We start from the raw sequence: 16441 nt of genomic DNA on the forward strand, positions 1-16441 counted from the left end.
AAAGTTTGAGTCTACAACATTTAGTTAAGGTGTGAGAGCCAAAATGAACTTTGTATTGCTTTAAATGCATTTTCAGCCCGATAGTACACTTCAGGTGAAACTGTCAAAATCTTCAAAATGAGCAAAAGCACAATGAAATTAATGCTGGAATCATCTTCAAGTTGCTAAAATACACTAATGACAGCAAAAAGTTTGAGTCTACAACATTTAGTTAAGGTGTGAGAGCCAAAATGAACTTTGTATTGCTGTAAACGCGTTTTCAGCACCTGATTGTACACTTCAGGTGAAACTGTCAAAATCTTCAAAATGAGCAAAAGCACAATGAAATTAATGCTGGAATCATCTTCAAGTTGCTAAAATACACTAATGACAGCAAAAAGTTTGAGTCTACAACATTTAGTTAAGGTGTGAGAGCCAAAATGAACTTTGTATTGCTTTAAATGCATTTTCAGCCCAAATGTACACTTCAGGTGAAACTGTCAAATTCTTCAAAATGAGCAAAAGCACAATGAAATTAATGCTGGAAACATCTTCAAGTTGCTAAAATACACTAATGACAGCAACAAGTTTGAGTCTACAACATTTAGTTAAGGTGTGAGAGCCAAAATGAACTTTGTATTGCTGTAAACGCGTTTTCAGCACCTGATTGTACACTTCAGGTGAAACTGTCAAAATATTCAAAATGAGCAAAAGCACAATGAAATTAATGCTGGAATCATCTTCAAGTTGCTAAAATACACTAATGACAGCAAAAAGTTTGAGTCTACAACATTTAGTTAAGGTGTGAGAGCCAAAATGAACTTTGTATTGCTGTAAACGCGTTTTCAGCACCTGATTGTACACTTCAGGTGAAACTGTCAAAATATTCAAAATAAGCAAAAGCACAATGAAATTAATGCTGGAATCATCTTTAAGTTGCTAAAATACACTAATGACAGTAAAAAGTTTAAGTCTACAACATTTAGTTAAGGTGTGAGAGCCAAAATGAACTTTGTATTGCTTCAAATGCATTTTCAGCCCGAATGTACACTAAAGGTGAAACTGTCAAATTCTTCAAAATGAGCAAAAGAACAATGAAATTAATGCTGGAAACATCTTCAAGTTGCTAAAATACACTAATGACAGCAACAAGTTTGAGTCTACAACATTTAGTTAAGGTGTGAGAGCCAAAATGAACTTTGTATTGCTGTAATCGCGTTTTCAGCACCTGATTGTACACTTCAGGTGAAACTGTCAAAATCTTCAAAATGAGCAAAAGCACGATGAAATTAATGCTGGAATCATCTTCAAGTTGCTAAAATACACTAATGACAGCAAAAAGTTTGAGTCTACAACATTTAGTTAAGGTGTGAGAGCCTAAATGAACTTTGTATTGCTGTAAACGCGTTTTCAGCACCTGAATGTACACTTCAGGTGAAACTGTCAAAATATTCAAAATGAGCAAAAGCACAATGAAATTAATGCTGGAATCATCTTTAAGTTGCTAAAATACACTAATGACAGTAAAAAGTTTAAGTCTACAACATTTAGTTAAGGTGTGAGAGCCAAAATGAACTTTGTATTGCTTCAAATGCATTTTCAGCCCGAATGTACACTAAAGGTGAAACTGTCAAATTCTTCAAAATGAGCAAAAGAACAATGAAATTAATGCTGGAAACATCTTCAAGTTGCTAAAATACACTAATGACAGCAACAAGTTTGAGTCTACAACATTTAGTTAAGGTGTGAGAGCCAAAATGAACTTTGTATTGCTGTAATCGCGTTTTCAGCACCTGATTGTACACTTCAGGTGAAACTGTCAAAATCTTCAAAATGAGCAAAAGCACGATGAAATTAATGCTGGAATCATCTTCAAGTTGCTAAAATACACTAATGACAGCAAAAAGTTTGAGTCTACAACATTTAGTTAAGGTGTGAGAGCCTAAATGAACTTTGTATTGCTTTAAACGCGTTTTCAGCCCAAGATTGTACACTTCAGGTGAAACTGTCAAAATCTTCAAAATGAGCAAAAGCACAATGAAATTAATGCTGGAATCACCTTCAAGTTGCTAAAACACACTAATGACAGCACGAAGTTTGAGTCTACAACATTTAGTTATGGTGTGAGAGCCAAAATGAACTTTTTATTGCTGTAAACGCGTTTTCAGCACCTGAATGTACACTTCAGGTGAAACTGTCAAAATCTTCAAAATGAGCAAAAGCACGATGAAATTAATGCTGGAATCATCTTCAAGTTGCTAAAATACACTAATGACAGCAAAAAGTTTGAGTCTACAACATTTAGTTAAGGTGTGAGAGCCAAAATGAACTTTGTATTGCTTTAAATGCATTTTCAGCCCGATAGTACACTTCAGGTGAAACTGTCAAAATCTTCAAAATGAGCAAAAGCACAATGAAATTAATGCTGGAATCATCTTCAAGTTGCTAAAATACACTAATGACAGCAAAAAGTTTGAGTCTACAACATTTAGTTAAGGTGTGAGAGCCAAAATGAACTTTGTATTGCTTTAAATGCATTTTCAGCCCGATAGTACACTTCAGGTGAAACTGTCAAAATCTTCAAAATGAGCAAAAGCACAATGAAATTAATGCTGGAATCATCTTCAAGTTGCTAAAATACACTAATGACAGCAAAAAGTTTGAGTCTACAACATTTAGTTAAGGTGTGAGAGCCAAAATGAACTTTGTATTGCTTTAAACGCGTTTTCAGCACCTGATTGTACACTTCAGGTGAAACTGTCAAAATCTTCAAAATGAGCAAAAGCACAATGAAATTAATGCTGGAATCATCTTCAAGTTGCTAAAATACACTAATGACAGCAAAAAGTTTGAGTCTACAACATTTAGTTAAGGTGTGAGAGCCAAAATGAACTTTGTATTGCTTTAAATGCATTTTCAGCCCGAATGTACACTTCAGGTGAAACTGTCAAATTCTTCAAAATGAGCAAAAGCACAATGAAATTAATGCTGGAAACATCTTCAAGTTGCTAAAATACACTAATGACAGCAACAAGTTTGAGTCTAGAACATTTAGTTAAGGTGTGAGAGCCAAAATGAACTTTGTATTGCTGTAAACGCGTTTTCAGCACCTGATTGTACACTTCAGGTGAAACTGTCAAAATATTCAAAATGAGCAAAAGCACAATGAAATTAATGCTGGAATCATCTTCAAGTTGCTAAAATACACTAATGACAGCAAAAAGTTTGAGTCTACAACATTTAGTTAAGGTGTGAGAGCCAAAATGAACTTTGTATTGCTGTAAACGCGTTTTCAGCACCTGATTGTACACTTCAGGTGAAACTGTCAAAATATTCAAAATGAGCAAAAGCACAATTAAATTAATGCTGGAATCATCTTTAAGTTGCTAAAATACACTAATGACAGTAAAAAGTTTAAGTCTACAACATTTAGTTAAGGTGTGAGAGCCAAAATGAACTTTGTATTGCTTTAAATGCATTTTCAGCCCGAATGTACACTTCAGGTGAAACTGTCAAATTCTTCAAAATGAGCAAAAGAACAATGAAATTAATGCTGGAAACATCTTCAAGTTGCTAAAATACACTAATGACAGCAACAAGTTTGAGTCTACAACATTTAGTTAAGGTGTGAGAGCCAAAATGAACTTTGTATTGCTGTAATCGCGTTTTCAGCACCTGATTGTACACTTCAGGTGAAACTGTCAAAATCTTCAAAATGAGCAAAAGCACAATGAAATGAATGCTGGAATCATCTTCAAGTTGCTAAAATACACTAATGACAGCAAAAAGTTTGAGTCTACAACATTTAGTTAAGGTGTGAAAGCCTAAATGAACTTTTCATTGCTTTAAACGCGTTTTCAGCCCTTGATTGTACAATTCAGGTGAAACTGTCAAAATATTCAAAATGAGCAAAAGCACAATGAAATTAATGCTGGAATCATCTTCAAGTTGCTAAAATACACTAATGACAGCAAAAAGTTTGAGTCTACAACATTTAGTTAAGGTGTGAGAGCCAAAATTAACTTTGTATTGCTTTAAATGCATTTTCAGCCCGATTGGACACTTCAGGTGAAACTGTCAAAATCTTCAAAATGAGCAAAAGCACCATTAAATTAATGCTGGAATCATCTTCAAGCTGCTAAAATACACTAATGACAGTAACAAGTTTGAGTCTACAACATTTAGTTAAGGTGTGAGAGCCTAAAGTATATTTGTATTGCTTTAAACGCATTTTCAGCCCCTGATTGTACACTTCAGGTGAAACTGTCAAAATCTTCAAAATGAGCAAAAGCACAATGAAATTAATGCTGGAATCATCTTCAAGTTGCTAAAATACACTAATGACAGCAAAAAGTTTGAGTCTACAACATTTAGTTAAGGTGTGAGAGCCAAAATTAACTTTGTATTGCTTTAAATGCATTTTCAGCCCGATTGGACACTTCAGGTGAAACTGTCAAAATCTTCAAAATGAGCAAAAGCACAATTAAATTAATGCTGGAATCATCTTCAAGCTGCTAAAATACACTAATGACAGCAAAAAGTTTGAGTCTACAACATTTAGTTAAGGTGTGAGAGCCTAAATGAACTTTGTATTGCTTTAAACGCATTTTCAGCCCCTGATTGTACACTTCAGGTGAAACTGTCAAAATATTCAAAATGAGCAAAAGCACAATGAAATTAATGCTGGAATCATCTTCAAGTTGCTAAAATACACTAATGACAGCAACAAGTTTGAGTCTACAACATTTAGTAGAGGTGTGAGAGCCTAAATGAACTTTGTATTGCTTTAAATGCATTTTCAGCCCGATTGTACACTTCAGGTGAAACTGTCAAAATCTTAAAAATGAGCAAAAGCACAATGAAATTAATGCTGGAATCATCTTCAAGTTGCTAAAATACACTAATGACAGCAAAAAGTTTGAGTCTACAACATTTAGTTAAGGTGTGAGAGCCTAAATGAACTTTGTATTGCTTTAAACGCGTTTTCAGCCCAAGATTGTACACTTCAGGTGAAACTGTCAAAATCTTCAAAATGAGCAAAAGCACAATGAAATTAATGCTGGAATCACCTTCAAGTTGCCAAAATACACTAATGACAGCAAGAAGTTTGAGTCTACAACATTTAGTTATGGTGTGAGAGCCAAAATTAACTTTTTATTGCTGTAAACGCGTTTTCAGCACCTGAATGTACACTTCAGGTGAAACTGTCAAAATCTTCAAAATGAGCAAAAGCACGATGAAATTAATGCTGGAATCATCTTCAAGTTGCTAAAATACACTAATGACAGCAAAAAGTTTGAGACTACAACATTTAGTTAAGGTGTGAGAGCCAAAATGAACTTTGTATTGCTTTAAATGCATTTTCAGCCCGATAGTACACTTCAGGTGAAACTGTCAAAATCTTCAAAATGAGCAAAAGCACAATGAAATTAATGCTGGAATCATCTTCAAGTTGCTAAAATACACTAATGACAGCAAAAAGTTTGAGTCTACAACATTTAGTTAAGGTGTGAGAGCCAAAATGAACTTTGTATTGCTTTAAATGCATTTTCAGCCCGATAGTACACTTCAGGTGAAACTGTCAAAATCTTCAAAATGAGCAAAAGCACAATGAAATTAATGCTGGAATCATCTTCAAGTTGCTAAAATACACTAATGACAGCAAAAAGTTTGAGTCTACAACATTTAGTTAAGGTGTGAGAGCCAAAATGAACTTTGTATTGCTGTAAACGCGTTTTCAGCACCTGATTGTACACTTCAGGTGAAACTGTCAAAATCTTCAAAATGAGCAAAAGCACAATGAAATTAATGCTGGAATCATCTTCAAGTTGCTAAAATACACTAATGACAGCAAAAAGTTTGAGTCTACAACATTTAGTTAAGGTGTGAGAGCCTAAATTAACTTTGTATTGCTTTAAATGCATTTTCAGCCCGATTGTACACTTCAGGTGAAACTGTCAAAATCTTAAAAATGAGCAAAAGCACAATGAAATTAATGCTGGAATCATCTTCAAGTTGCTAAAATACACTAATGACAGCAAAAAGTTTGAGTCTACAACATTTAGTTAAGGTGTGAGAGCCTAAATGAACTTTGTATTGCTTTAAACGCGTTTTCAGCCCAAGATTGTACACTTCAGGTGAAACTGTCAAAATCTTCAAAATGAGCAAAAGCACAATGAAATTAATGCTGGAATCACCTTCAAGTTGCTAAAATACACTAATGACAGCAAGAAGTTTGAGTCTACAACATTTAGTTATGGTGTGAGAGCCAAAATGAACTTTTTATTGCTGTAAACGCGTTTTCAGCACCTGAATGTACACTTCAGGTGAAACTGTCAAAATCTTCAAAATGAGCAAAAGCACGATGAAATTAATGCTGGAATCATCTTCAAGTTGCTAAAATACACTAATGACAGCAAAAAGTTTGAGTCTACAACATTTAGTTAAGGTGTGAGAGCCAAAATGAACTTTGTATTGCTTTAAATGCATTTTCAGCCCGAATGTACACTTCAGGTGAAACTGTCAAATTCTTCAAAATGAGCAAAAGCACAACGAAATTAATGCTGGAAACATCTTCAAGTTGCTAAAATACACTAATGACAGCAACAAGTTTGAGTCTACAACATTTAGTTAAGGTGTGAGAGCCTAAATTAACTTTGTATTGCTTTAAATGCATTTTCAGCCCGATTGTACACTTAAGTGAAACTGTCAAAATCTTAAAAATGAGCAAAAGCACAATGAAATTAATGCTGGAATCATCTTCAAGTTGCTAAATTACACTAATGACAGCAAAAAGTTTGAGTCTACAACATTTAGTTAAGGTGTGAGAGCCTAAATGAACTTTGTATTGCTTTAAACGCGTTTTCAGCCCAAGATTGTACACTTCAGGTGAAACTGTCAAAATCTTCAAAATGAGCAAAAGCACAATGAAATTAATGCTGGAGTCATCTTCAAGTTGCTAAAATACACTAATGACAGCAAAAAGTTTGAGTCTACAACATTTAGTTAAGGTGTGAGAGCCAAAATGAACTTTGTATTGCTTTAAATGCATTTTCAGCCCGAATGTACACTTCAGGTGAAACCGTCAAATTCTTCAAAATGAGCAAAAGCACAACGAAATTAATGCTGGAAACATCTTCAAGTTGCTAAAATACACTAATGACAGCAACAAGTTTGAGTCTACAACATTTAGTTAAGGTGTGAGAGCCAAAATGAACTTTGTATTGCTGTAAACGCGTTTTCAGCACCTGATTGTACACTTCAGGTGAAACTGTCAAAATATTCAAAATGAGCAAAAGCACAATGAAATTAATGCTGGAATCATCTTCAAGTTGCTAAAATACACTAATGACAGCAAAAAGTTTGAGTCTACAACATTTAGTTAAGGTGTGAGAGCCAAAATGAACTTTGTATTGCTTTAAATGCATTTTCAGCCCGAATGTACACTTCAGGTGAAACTGTCAAATTCTTCAAAATGAGCAAAAGCACAATGAAATTAATGCTGGAAACATCTTCAAGTTGCTAAAATACACTAATGACAGCAACAAGTTTGAGTCTACAACATTTAGTTAAGGTGTGAGAGCCAAAATGAACTTTGTATTGCTTTAAAATTCATTTTCAGCCCGATTGTACACTTCAGGTGAAACTGTCAAAATCTTCAAAATGAGCAAAAGCACAATGAAATGAATGCTGGAATCATCTTCAAGTTGCTAAAATACACTAATGACAGCAAAAAGTTTGAGTCTACAACATTTAGTTAAGGTGTGAGAGCCTAAATGAACTTTGTATTGCTTTAAACGCGTTTTCAGCCCAAGATTGTACACTTCAGGTGAAACTGTCAAAATCTTCAAAATGAGCAAAAGCACAATGAAATTAATGCTGGAATCACCTTCAAGTTGCCAAAATACACTAATGACAGCAAGAAGTTTGAGTCTACAACATTTAGTTATGGTGTGAGAGCCAAAATTAACTTTTTATTGCTGTAAACGCGTTTTCAGCACCTGAATGTACACTTCAGGTGAAACTGTCAAAATCTTCAAAATGAGCAAAAGCACGATGAAATTAATGCTGGAATCATCTTCAAGTTGCTAAAATACACTAATGACAGCAAAAAGTTTGAGACTACAACATTTAGTTAAGGTGTGAGAGCCAAAATGAACTTTGTATTGCTTTAAATGCATTTTCAGCCCGATAGTACACTTCAGGTGAAACTGTCAAAATCTTCAAAATGAGCAAAAGCACAATGAAATTAATGCTGGAATCATCTTCAAGTTGCTAAAATACACTAATGACAGCAAAAAGTTTGAGTCTACAACATTTAGTTAAGGTGTGAGAGCCAAAATGAACTTTGTATTGCTTTAAATGCATTTTCAGCCCGATAGTACACTTCAGGTGAAACTGTCAAAATCTTCAAAATGAGCAAAAGCACAATGAAATTAATGCTGGAATCATCTTCAAGTTGCTAAAATACACTAATGACAGCAAAAAGTTTGAGTCTACAACATTTAGTTAAGGTGTGAGAGCCAAAATGAACTTTGTATTGCTGTAAACGCGTTTTCAGCACCTGATTGTACACTTCAGGTGAAACTGTCAAAATCTTCAAAATGAGCAAAAGCACAATGAAATTAATGCTGGAATCATCTTCAAGTTGCTAAAATACACTAATGACAGCAAAAAGTTTGAGTCTACAACATTTAGTTAAGGTGTGAGAGCCTAAATTAACTTTGTATTGCTTTAAATGCATTTTCAGCCCGATTGTACACTTCAGGTGAAACTGTCAAAATCTTAAAAATGAGCAAAAGCACAATGAAATTAATGCTGGAATCATCTTCAAGTTGCTAAAATACACTAATGACAGCAAAAAGTTTGAGTCTACAACATTTAGTTAAGGTGTGAGAGCCTAAATGAACTTTGTATTGCTTTAAACGCGTTTTCAGCCCAAGATTGTACACTTCAGGTGAAACTGTCAAAATCTTCAAAATGAGCAAAAGCACAATGAAATTAATGCTGGAATCACCTTCAAGTTGCTAAAATACACTAATGACAGCAAGAAGTTTGAGTCTACAACATTTAGTTATGGTGTGAGAGCCAAAATGAACTTTTTATTGCTGTAAACGCGTTTTCAGCACCTGAATGTACACTTCAGGTGAAACTGTCAAAATCTTCAAAATGAGCAAAAGCACGATGAAATTAATGCTGGAATCATCTTCAAGTTGCTAAAATACACTAATGACAGCAAAAAGTTTGAGTCTACAACATTTAGTTAAGGTGTGAGAGCCAAAATGAACTTTGTATTGCTTTAAATGCATTTTCAGCCCGAATGTACACTTCAGGTGAAACTGTCAAATTCTTCAAAATGAGCAAAAGCACAACGAAATTAATGCTGGAAACATCTTCAAGTTGCTAAAATACACTAATGACAGCAACAAGTTTGAGTCTACAACATTTAGTTAAGGTGTGAGAGCCTAAATTAACTTTGTATTGCTTTAAATGCATTTTCAGCCCGATTGTACACTTAAGTGAAACTGTCAAAATCTTAAAAATGAGCAAAAGCACAATGAAATTAATGCTGGAATCATCTTCAAGTTGCTAAATTACACTAATGACAGCAAAAAGTTTGAGTCTACAACATTTAGTTAAGGTGTGAGAGCCTAAATGAACTTTGTATTGCTTTAAACGCGTTTTCAGCCCAAGATTGTACACTTCAGGTGAAACTGTCAAAATCTTCAAAATGAGCAAAAGCACAATGAAATTAATGCTGGAGTCATCTTCAAGTTGCTAAAATACACTAATGACAGCAAAAAGTTTGAGTCTACAACATTTAGTTAAGGTGTGAGAGCCAAAATGAACTTTGTATTGCTTTAAATGCATTTTCAGCCCGAATGTACACTTCAGGTGAAACCGTCAAATTCTTCAAAATGAGCAAAAGCACAACGAAATTAATGCTGGAAACATCTTCAAGTTGCTAAAATACACTAATGACAGCAACAAGTTTGAGTCTACAACATTTAGTTAAGGTGTGAGAGCCAAAATGAACTTTGTATTGCTGTAAACGCGTTTTCAGCACCTGATTGTACACTTCAGGTGAAACTGTCAAAATATTCAAAATGAGCAAAAGCACAATGAAATGAATGCTGGAATCATCTTCAAGTTGCTAAAATACACTAATGACAGCAAAAAGTTTGAGTCTACAACATTTAGTTAAGGTGTGAGAGCCAAAATGAACTTTGTATTGCTGTAAACGCGTTTTCAGCACCTGATTGTACACTTCAGGTGAAACTGTCAAAATATTCAAAATGAGCAAAAGCACAATGAAATTAATGCTGGAATCATCTTTAAGTTGCTAAAATACACTAATGACAGTAAAAAGTTTAAGTCTACAACATTTAGTTAAGGTGTGAGAGCCAAAATGAACTTTGTATTGCTTTAAATGCATTTTCAGCCCGAATGTACACTTCAGGTGAAACTGTCAAATTCTTCAAAATGAGCAAAAGCACAATGAAATTAATGCTGGAAACATCTTCAAGTTGCTAAAATACACTAATGACAGCAAAAAGTTTGAGTCTACAACATTTAGTTAAGGTGTGAAAGCCTAAATGAACTTTTCATTGCTTTAAATGCATTTTCAGCCCGATTGTACACTTCAGGTGAAACTGTCAAAATCTTAAAAATGAGCAAAAGCACAATGAAATTAATGCTGGAATCATCTTCAAGTTGCTAAAATACACTAATGACAGCAAAAAGTTTGAGTCTACAACATTTAGTTAAGGTGTGAGAGCCTAAATGAACTTTGTATTGCTTTAAACGCGTTTTCAGCCCAAGATTGTACACTTCAGGTGAAACTGTCAAAATCTTCAAAATGAGCAAAAGCACAATGAAATTAATGCTGGAATCACCTTCAAGTTGCTAAAATACACTAATGACAGCAAGAAGTTTGAGTCTACAACATTTAGTTATGGTGTGAGAGCCAAAATGAACTTTTTATTGCTGTAAACGCGTTTTCAGCACCTGAATGTACACTTCAGGTGAAACTGTCAAAATCTTCAAAATGAGCAAAAGCACGATGAAATTAATGCTGGAATCATCTTCAAGTTGCTAAAATACACTAATGACAGCAAAAAGTTTGAGTCTACAACATTTAGTTAAGGTGTGAGAGCCAAAATGAACTTTGTATTGCTTTAAATGCATTTTCAGCCCGAATGTACACTTCAGGTGAAACTGTCAAATTCTTCAAAATGAGCAAAAGCACAACGAAATTAATGCTGGAAACATCTTCAAGTTGCTAAAATACACTAATGACAGCAACAAGTTTGAGTCTACAACATTTAGTTAAGGTGTGAGAGCCTAAATTAACTTTGTATTGCTTTAAATGCATTTTCAGCCCGATTGTACACTTAAGTGAAACTGTCAAAATCTTAAAAATGAGCAAAAGCACAATGAAATTAATGCTGGAATCATCTTCAAGTTGCTAAAATACACTAATGACAGCAAAAAGTTTGAGTCTACAACATTTAGTTAAGGTGTGAGAGCCTAAATGAACTTTGTATTGCTTTAAACGCGTTTTCAGCCCAAGATTGTACACTTCAGGTGAAACTGTCAAAATCTTCAAAATGAGCAAAAGCACAATGAAATTAATGCTGGAGTCATCTTCAAGTTGCTAAAATACACTAATGACAGCAAAAAGTTTGAGTCTACAACATTTAGTTAAGGTGTGAGAGCCAAAATGAACTTTGTATTGCTTTAAATGCATTTTCAGCCCGAATGTACACTTCAGGTGAAACTGTCAAATTCTTCAAAATGAGCAAAAGCACAACGAAATTAATGCTGGAAACATCTTCAAGTTGCTAAAATACACTAATGACAGCAACAAGTTTGAGTCTACAACATTTAGTTAAGGTGTGAGAGCCAAAATGAACTTTGTATTGCTGTAAACGCGTTTTCAGCACCTGATTGTACACTTCAGGTGAAACTGTCAAAATATTCAAAATGAGCAAAAGCACAATGAAATTAATGCTGGAATCATCTTCAAGTTGCTAAAATACACTAATGACAGCAAAAAGTTTGAGTCTACAACATTTAGTTAAGGTGTGAGAGCCAAAATGAACTTTGTATTGCTTTAAATGCATTTTCAGCCCGAATGTACACTTCAGGTGAAACTGTCAAATTCTTCAAAATGAGCAAAAGCACAATGAAATTAATGCTGGAAACATCTTCAAGTTGCTAAAATACACTAATGACAGCAACAAGTTTGAGTCTACAACATTTAGTTAAGGTGTGAGAGCCAAAATGAACTTTGTATTGCTGTAAACGCGTTTTCAGCACCTTATTGTACACTTCAGGTGAAACTGTCAAAATATTCAAAATGAGCAAAAGCACAATGAAATGAATGCTGGAATCATCTTCAAGTTGCTAAAATACACTAATGACAGCAAAAAGTTTGAGTCTACAACATTTAGTTAAGGTGTGAGAGCCAAAATGAACTTTGTATTGCTGTAAACGCGTTTTCAGCACCTGATTGTACACTTCAGGTGAAACTGTCAAAATATTCAAAATGAGCAAAAGCACAATGAAATTAATGCTGGAATCATCTTTAAGTTGCTAAAATACACTAATGACAGTAAAAAGTTTAAGTCTACAACATTTAGTTAAGGTGTGAGAGCCAAAATGAACTTTGTATTGCTTCAAATGCATTTTCAGCCCGAATGTACACTAAAGGTGAAACTGTCAAATTCTTCAAAATGAGCAAAAGAACAATGAAATTAATGCTGGAAACATCTTCAAGTTGCTAAAATACACTAATGACAGCAACAAGTTTGAGTCTACAACATTTAGTTAAGGTGTGAGAGCCAAAATGAACTTTGTATTGCTGTAATCGCGTTTTCAGCACCTGATTGTACACTTCAGGTGAAACTGTCAAAATCTTCAAAATGAGCAAAAGCACGATGAAATTAATGCTGGAATCATCTTCAAGTTGCTAAAATACACTAATGACAGCAAAAAGTTTGAGTCTACAACATTTAGTTAAGGTGTGAGAGCCTAAATGAACTTTGTATTGCTTTAAACGCGTTTTCAGCCCAAGATTGTACACTTCAGGTGAAACTGTCAAAATCTTCAAAATGAGCAAAAGCACAATGAAATTAATGCTGGAATCACCTTCAAGTTGCTAAAATACACTAATGACAGCACGAAGTTTGAGTCTACAACATTTAGTTATGGTGTGAGAGCCAAAATGAACTTTTTATTGCTGTAAACGCGTTTTCAGCACCTGAATGTACACTTCAGGTGAAACTGTCAAAATATTCAAAATGAGCAAAAGCACAATGAAATTAATGCTGGAATCATCTTTAAGTTGCTAAAATACACTAATGACAGTAAAAAGTTTAAGTCTACAACATTTAGTTAAGGTGTGAGAGCCAAAATGAACTTTGTATTGCTTCAAATGCATTTTCAGCCCGAATGTACACTAAAGGTGAAACTGTCAAATTCTTCAAAATGAGCAAAAGAACAATGAAATTAATGCTGGAAACATCTTCAAGTTGCTAAAATACACTAATGACAGCAACAAGTTTGAGTCTACAACATTTAGTTAAGGTGTGAGAGCCAAAATGAACTTTGTATTGCTGTAATCGCGTTTTCAGCACCTGATTGTACACTTCAGGTGAAACTGTCAAAATCTTCAAAATGAGCAAAAGCACGATGAAATTAATGCTGGAATCATCTTCAAGTTGCTAAAATACACTAATGACAGCAAAAAGTTTGAGTCTACAACATTTAGTTAAGGTGTGAGAGCCTAAATGAACTTTGTATTGCTTTAAACGCGTTTTCAGCCCAAGATTGTACACTTCAGGTGAAACTGTCAAAATCTTCAAAATGAGCAAAAGCACAATGAAATTAATGCTGGAATCACCTTCAAGTTGCTAAAATACACTAATGACAGCACGAAGTTTGAGTCTACAACATTTAGTTATGGTGTGAGAGCCAAAATGAACTTTTTATTGCTGTAAACGCGTTTTCAGCACCTGAATGTACACTTCAGGTGAAACTGTCAAAATCTTCAAAATGAGCAAAAGCACGATGAAATTAATGCTGGAATCATCTTCAAGTTGCTAAAATACACTAATGACAGCAAAAAGTTTGAGTCTACAACATTTAGTTAAGGTGTGAGAGCCAAAATGAACTTTGTATTGCTTTAAATGCATTTTCAGCCCGATAGTACACTTCAGGTGAAACTGTCAAAATCTTCAAAATGAGCAAAAGCACAATGAAATTAATGCTGGAATCATCTTCAAGTTGCTAAAATACACTAATGACAGCAAAAAGTTTGAGTCTACAACATTTAGTTAAGGTGTGAGAGCCAAAATGAACTTTGTATTGCTTTAAATGCATTTTCAGCCCGATAGTACACTTCAGGTGAAACTGTCAAAATCTTCAAAATGAGAAAAAAAGCACAATGAAATTAATGCTGGAATCATCTTCAAGTTGCTAAAATACACTAATGACAGCAAAAAGTTTGAGTCTACAACATTTAGTTAAGGTGTGAGAGCCAAAATGAACTTTGTATTGCTTTAAACGCGTTTTCAGCACCTGATTGTACACTTCAGGTGAAACTGTCAAAATCTTCAAAATGAGCAAAAGCACAATGAAATTAATGCTGGAATCATCTTCAAGTTGCTAAAATACACTAATGACAGCAAAAAGTTTGAGTCTACAACATTTAGTTAAGGTGTGAGAGCCAAAATGAACTTTGTATTGCTTTAAATGCATTTTCAGCCCGAATGTACACTTCAGGTGAAACTGTCAAATTCTTCAAAATGAGCAAAAGCACAATGAAATTAATGCTGGAAACATCTTCAAGTTGCTAAAATACACTAATGACAGCAACAAGTTTGAGTCTAGAACATTTAGTTAAGGTGTGAGAGCCAAAATGAACTTTGTATTGCTGTAAACGCGTTTTCAGCACCTGATTGTACACTTCAGGTGAAACTGTCAAAATATTCAAAATGAGCAAAAGCACAATGAAATTAATGCTGGAATCATCTTCAAGTTGCTAAAATACACTAATGACAGCAAAAAGTTTGAGTCTACAACATTTAGTTAAGGTGTGAGAGCCAAAATGAACTTTGTATTGCTGTAAACGCGTTTTCAGCACCTGATTGTACACTTCAGGTGAAACTGTCAAAATATTCAAAATGAGCAAAAGCACAATTAAATTAATGCTGGAATCATCTTTAAGTTGCTAAAATACACTAATGACAGTAAAAAGTTTAAGTCTACAACATTTAGTTAAGGTGTGAGAGCCAAAATAAACTTTGTATTGCTTTAAATGCATTTTCAGCCCGAATGTACACTTCAGGTGAAACTGTCAAATTCTTCAAAATGAGCAAAAGAACAATGAAATTAATGCTGGAAACATCTTCAAGTTGCTAAAATACACTAATGACAGCAACAAGTTTGAGTCTACAACATTTAGTTAAGGTGTGAGAGCCAAAATGAACTTTGTATTGCTGTAATCGCGTTTTCAGCACCTGATTGTACACTTCAGGTGAAACTGTCAAAATCTTCAAAATGAGCAAAAGCACAATGAAATGAATGCTGGAATCATCTTCAAGTTGCTAAAATACACTAATGACAGCAAAAAGTTTGAGTCTACAACATTTAGTTAAGGTGTGAAAGCCTAAATGAACTTTTCATTGCTTTAAACGCGTTTTCAGCCCTTGATTGTACAATTCAGGTGAAACTGTCAAAATATTCAAAATGAGCAAAAGCACAATGAAATTAATGCTGGAATCATCTTCAAGTTGCTAAAATACACTAATGACAGCAAAAAGTTTGAGTCTACAACATTTAGTTAAGGTGTGAGAGCCAAAATTAACTTTGTATTGCTTTAAATGCATTTTCAGCCCGATTGGACACTTCAGGTGAAACTGTCAAAATCTTCAAAATGAGCAAAAGCACCATTAAATTAATGCTGGAATCATCTTCAAGCTGCTAAAATACACTAATGACAGTAACAAGTTTGAGTCTACAACATTTAGTTAAGGTGTGAGAGCCTAAAGTATATTTGTATTGCTTTAAACGCATTTTCAGCCCCTGATTGTACACTTCAGGTGAAACTGTCAAAATCTTCAAAATGAGCAAAAGCACAATGAAATTAATGCTGGAATCATCTTCAAGTTGCTAAAATACACTAATGACAGCAAAAAGTTTGAGTCTACAACATTTAGTTAAGGTGTGAGAGCCAAAATTAACTTTGTATTGCTTTAAATGCATTTTCAGCCCGATTGGACACTTCAGGTGAAACTGTCAAAATCTTCAAAATGAGCAAAAGCACAATTAAATTAATGCTGGAATCATCTTCAAGCTGCTAAAATACACTAATGACAGCAAAAAGTTTGAGTCTACAACATTTAGTTAAGGTGTGAGAGCCTAAATGAACTTTGTATTGCTTTAAACGCATTTTCAG

This window comes from Leptonotus elevatus, unplaced genomic scaffold, assembly GCF_054856555.1.
Source record: "Leptonotus elevatus isolate MCC_2025b unplaced genomic scaffold, RoL_Lele_1.0 HiC_scaffold_23, whole genome shotgun sequence".
Lineage (NCBI taxonomy): Eukaryota > Metazoa > Chordata > Actinopteri > Syngnathiformes > Syngnathidae > Leptonotus > Leptonotus elevatus.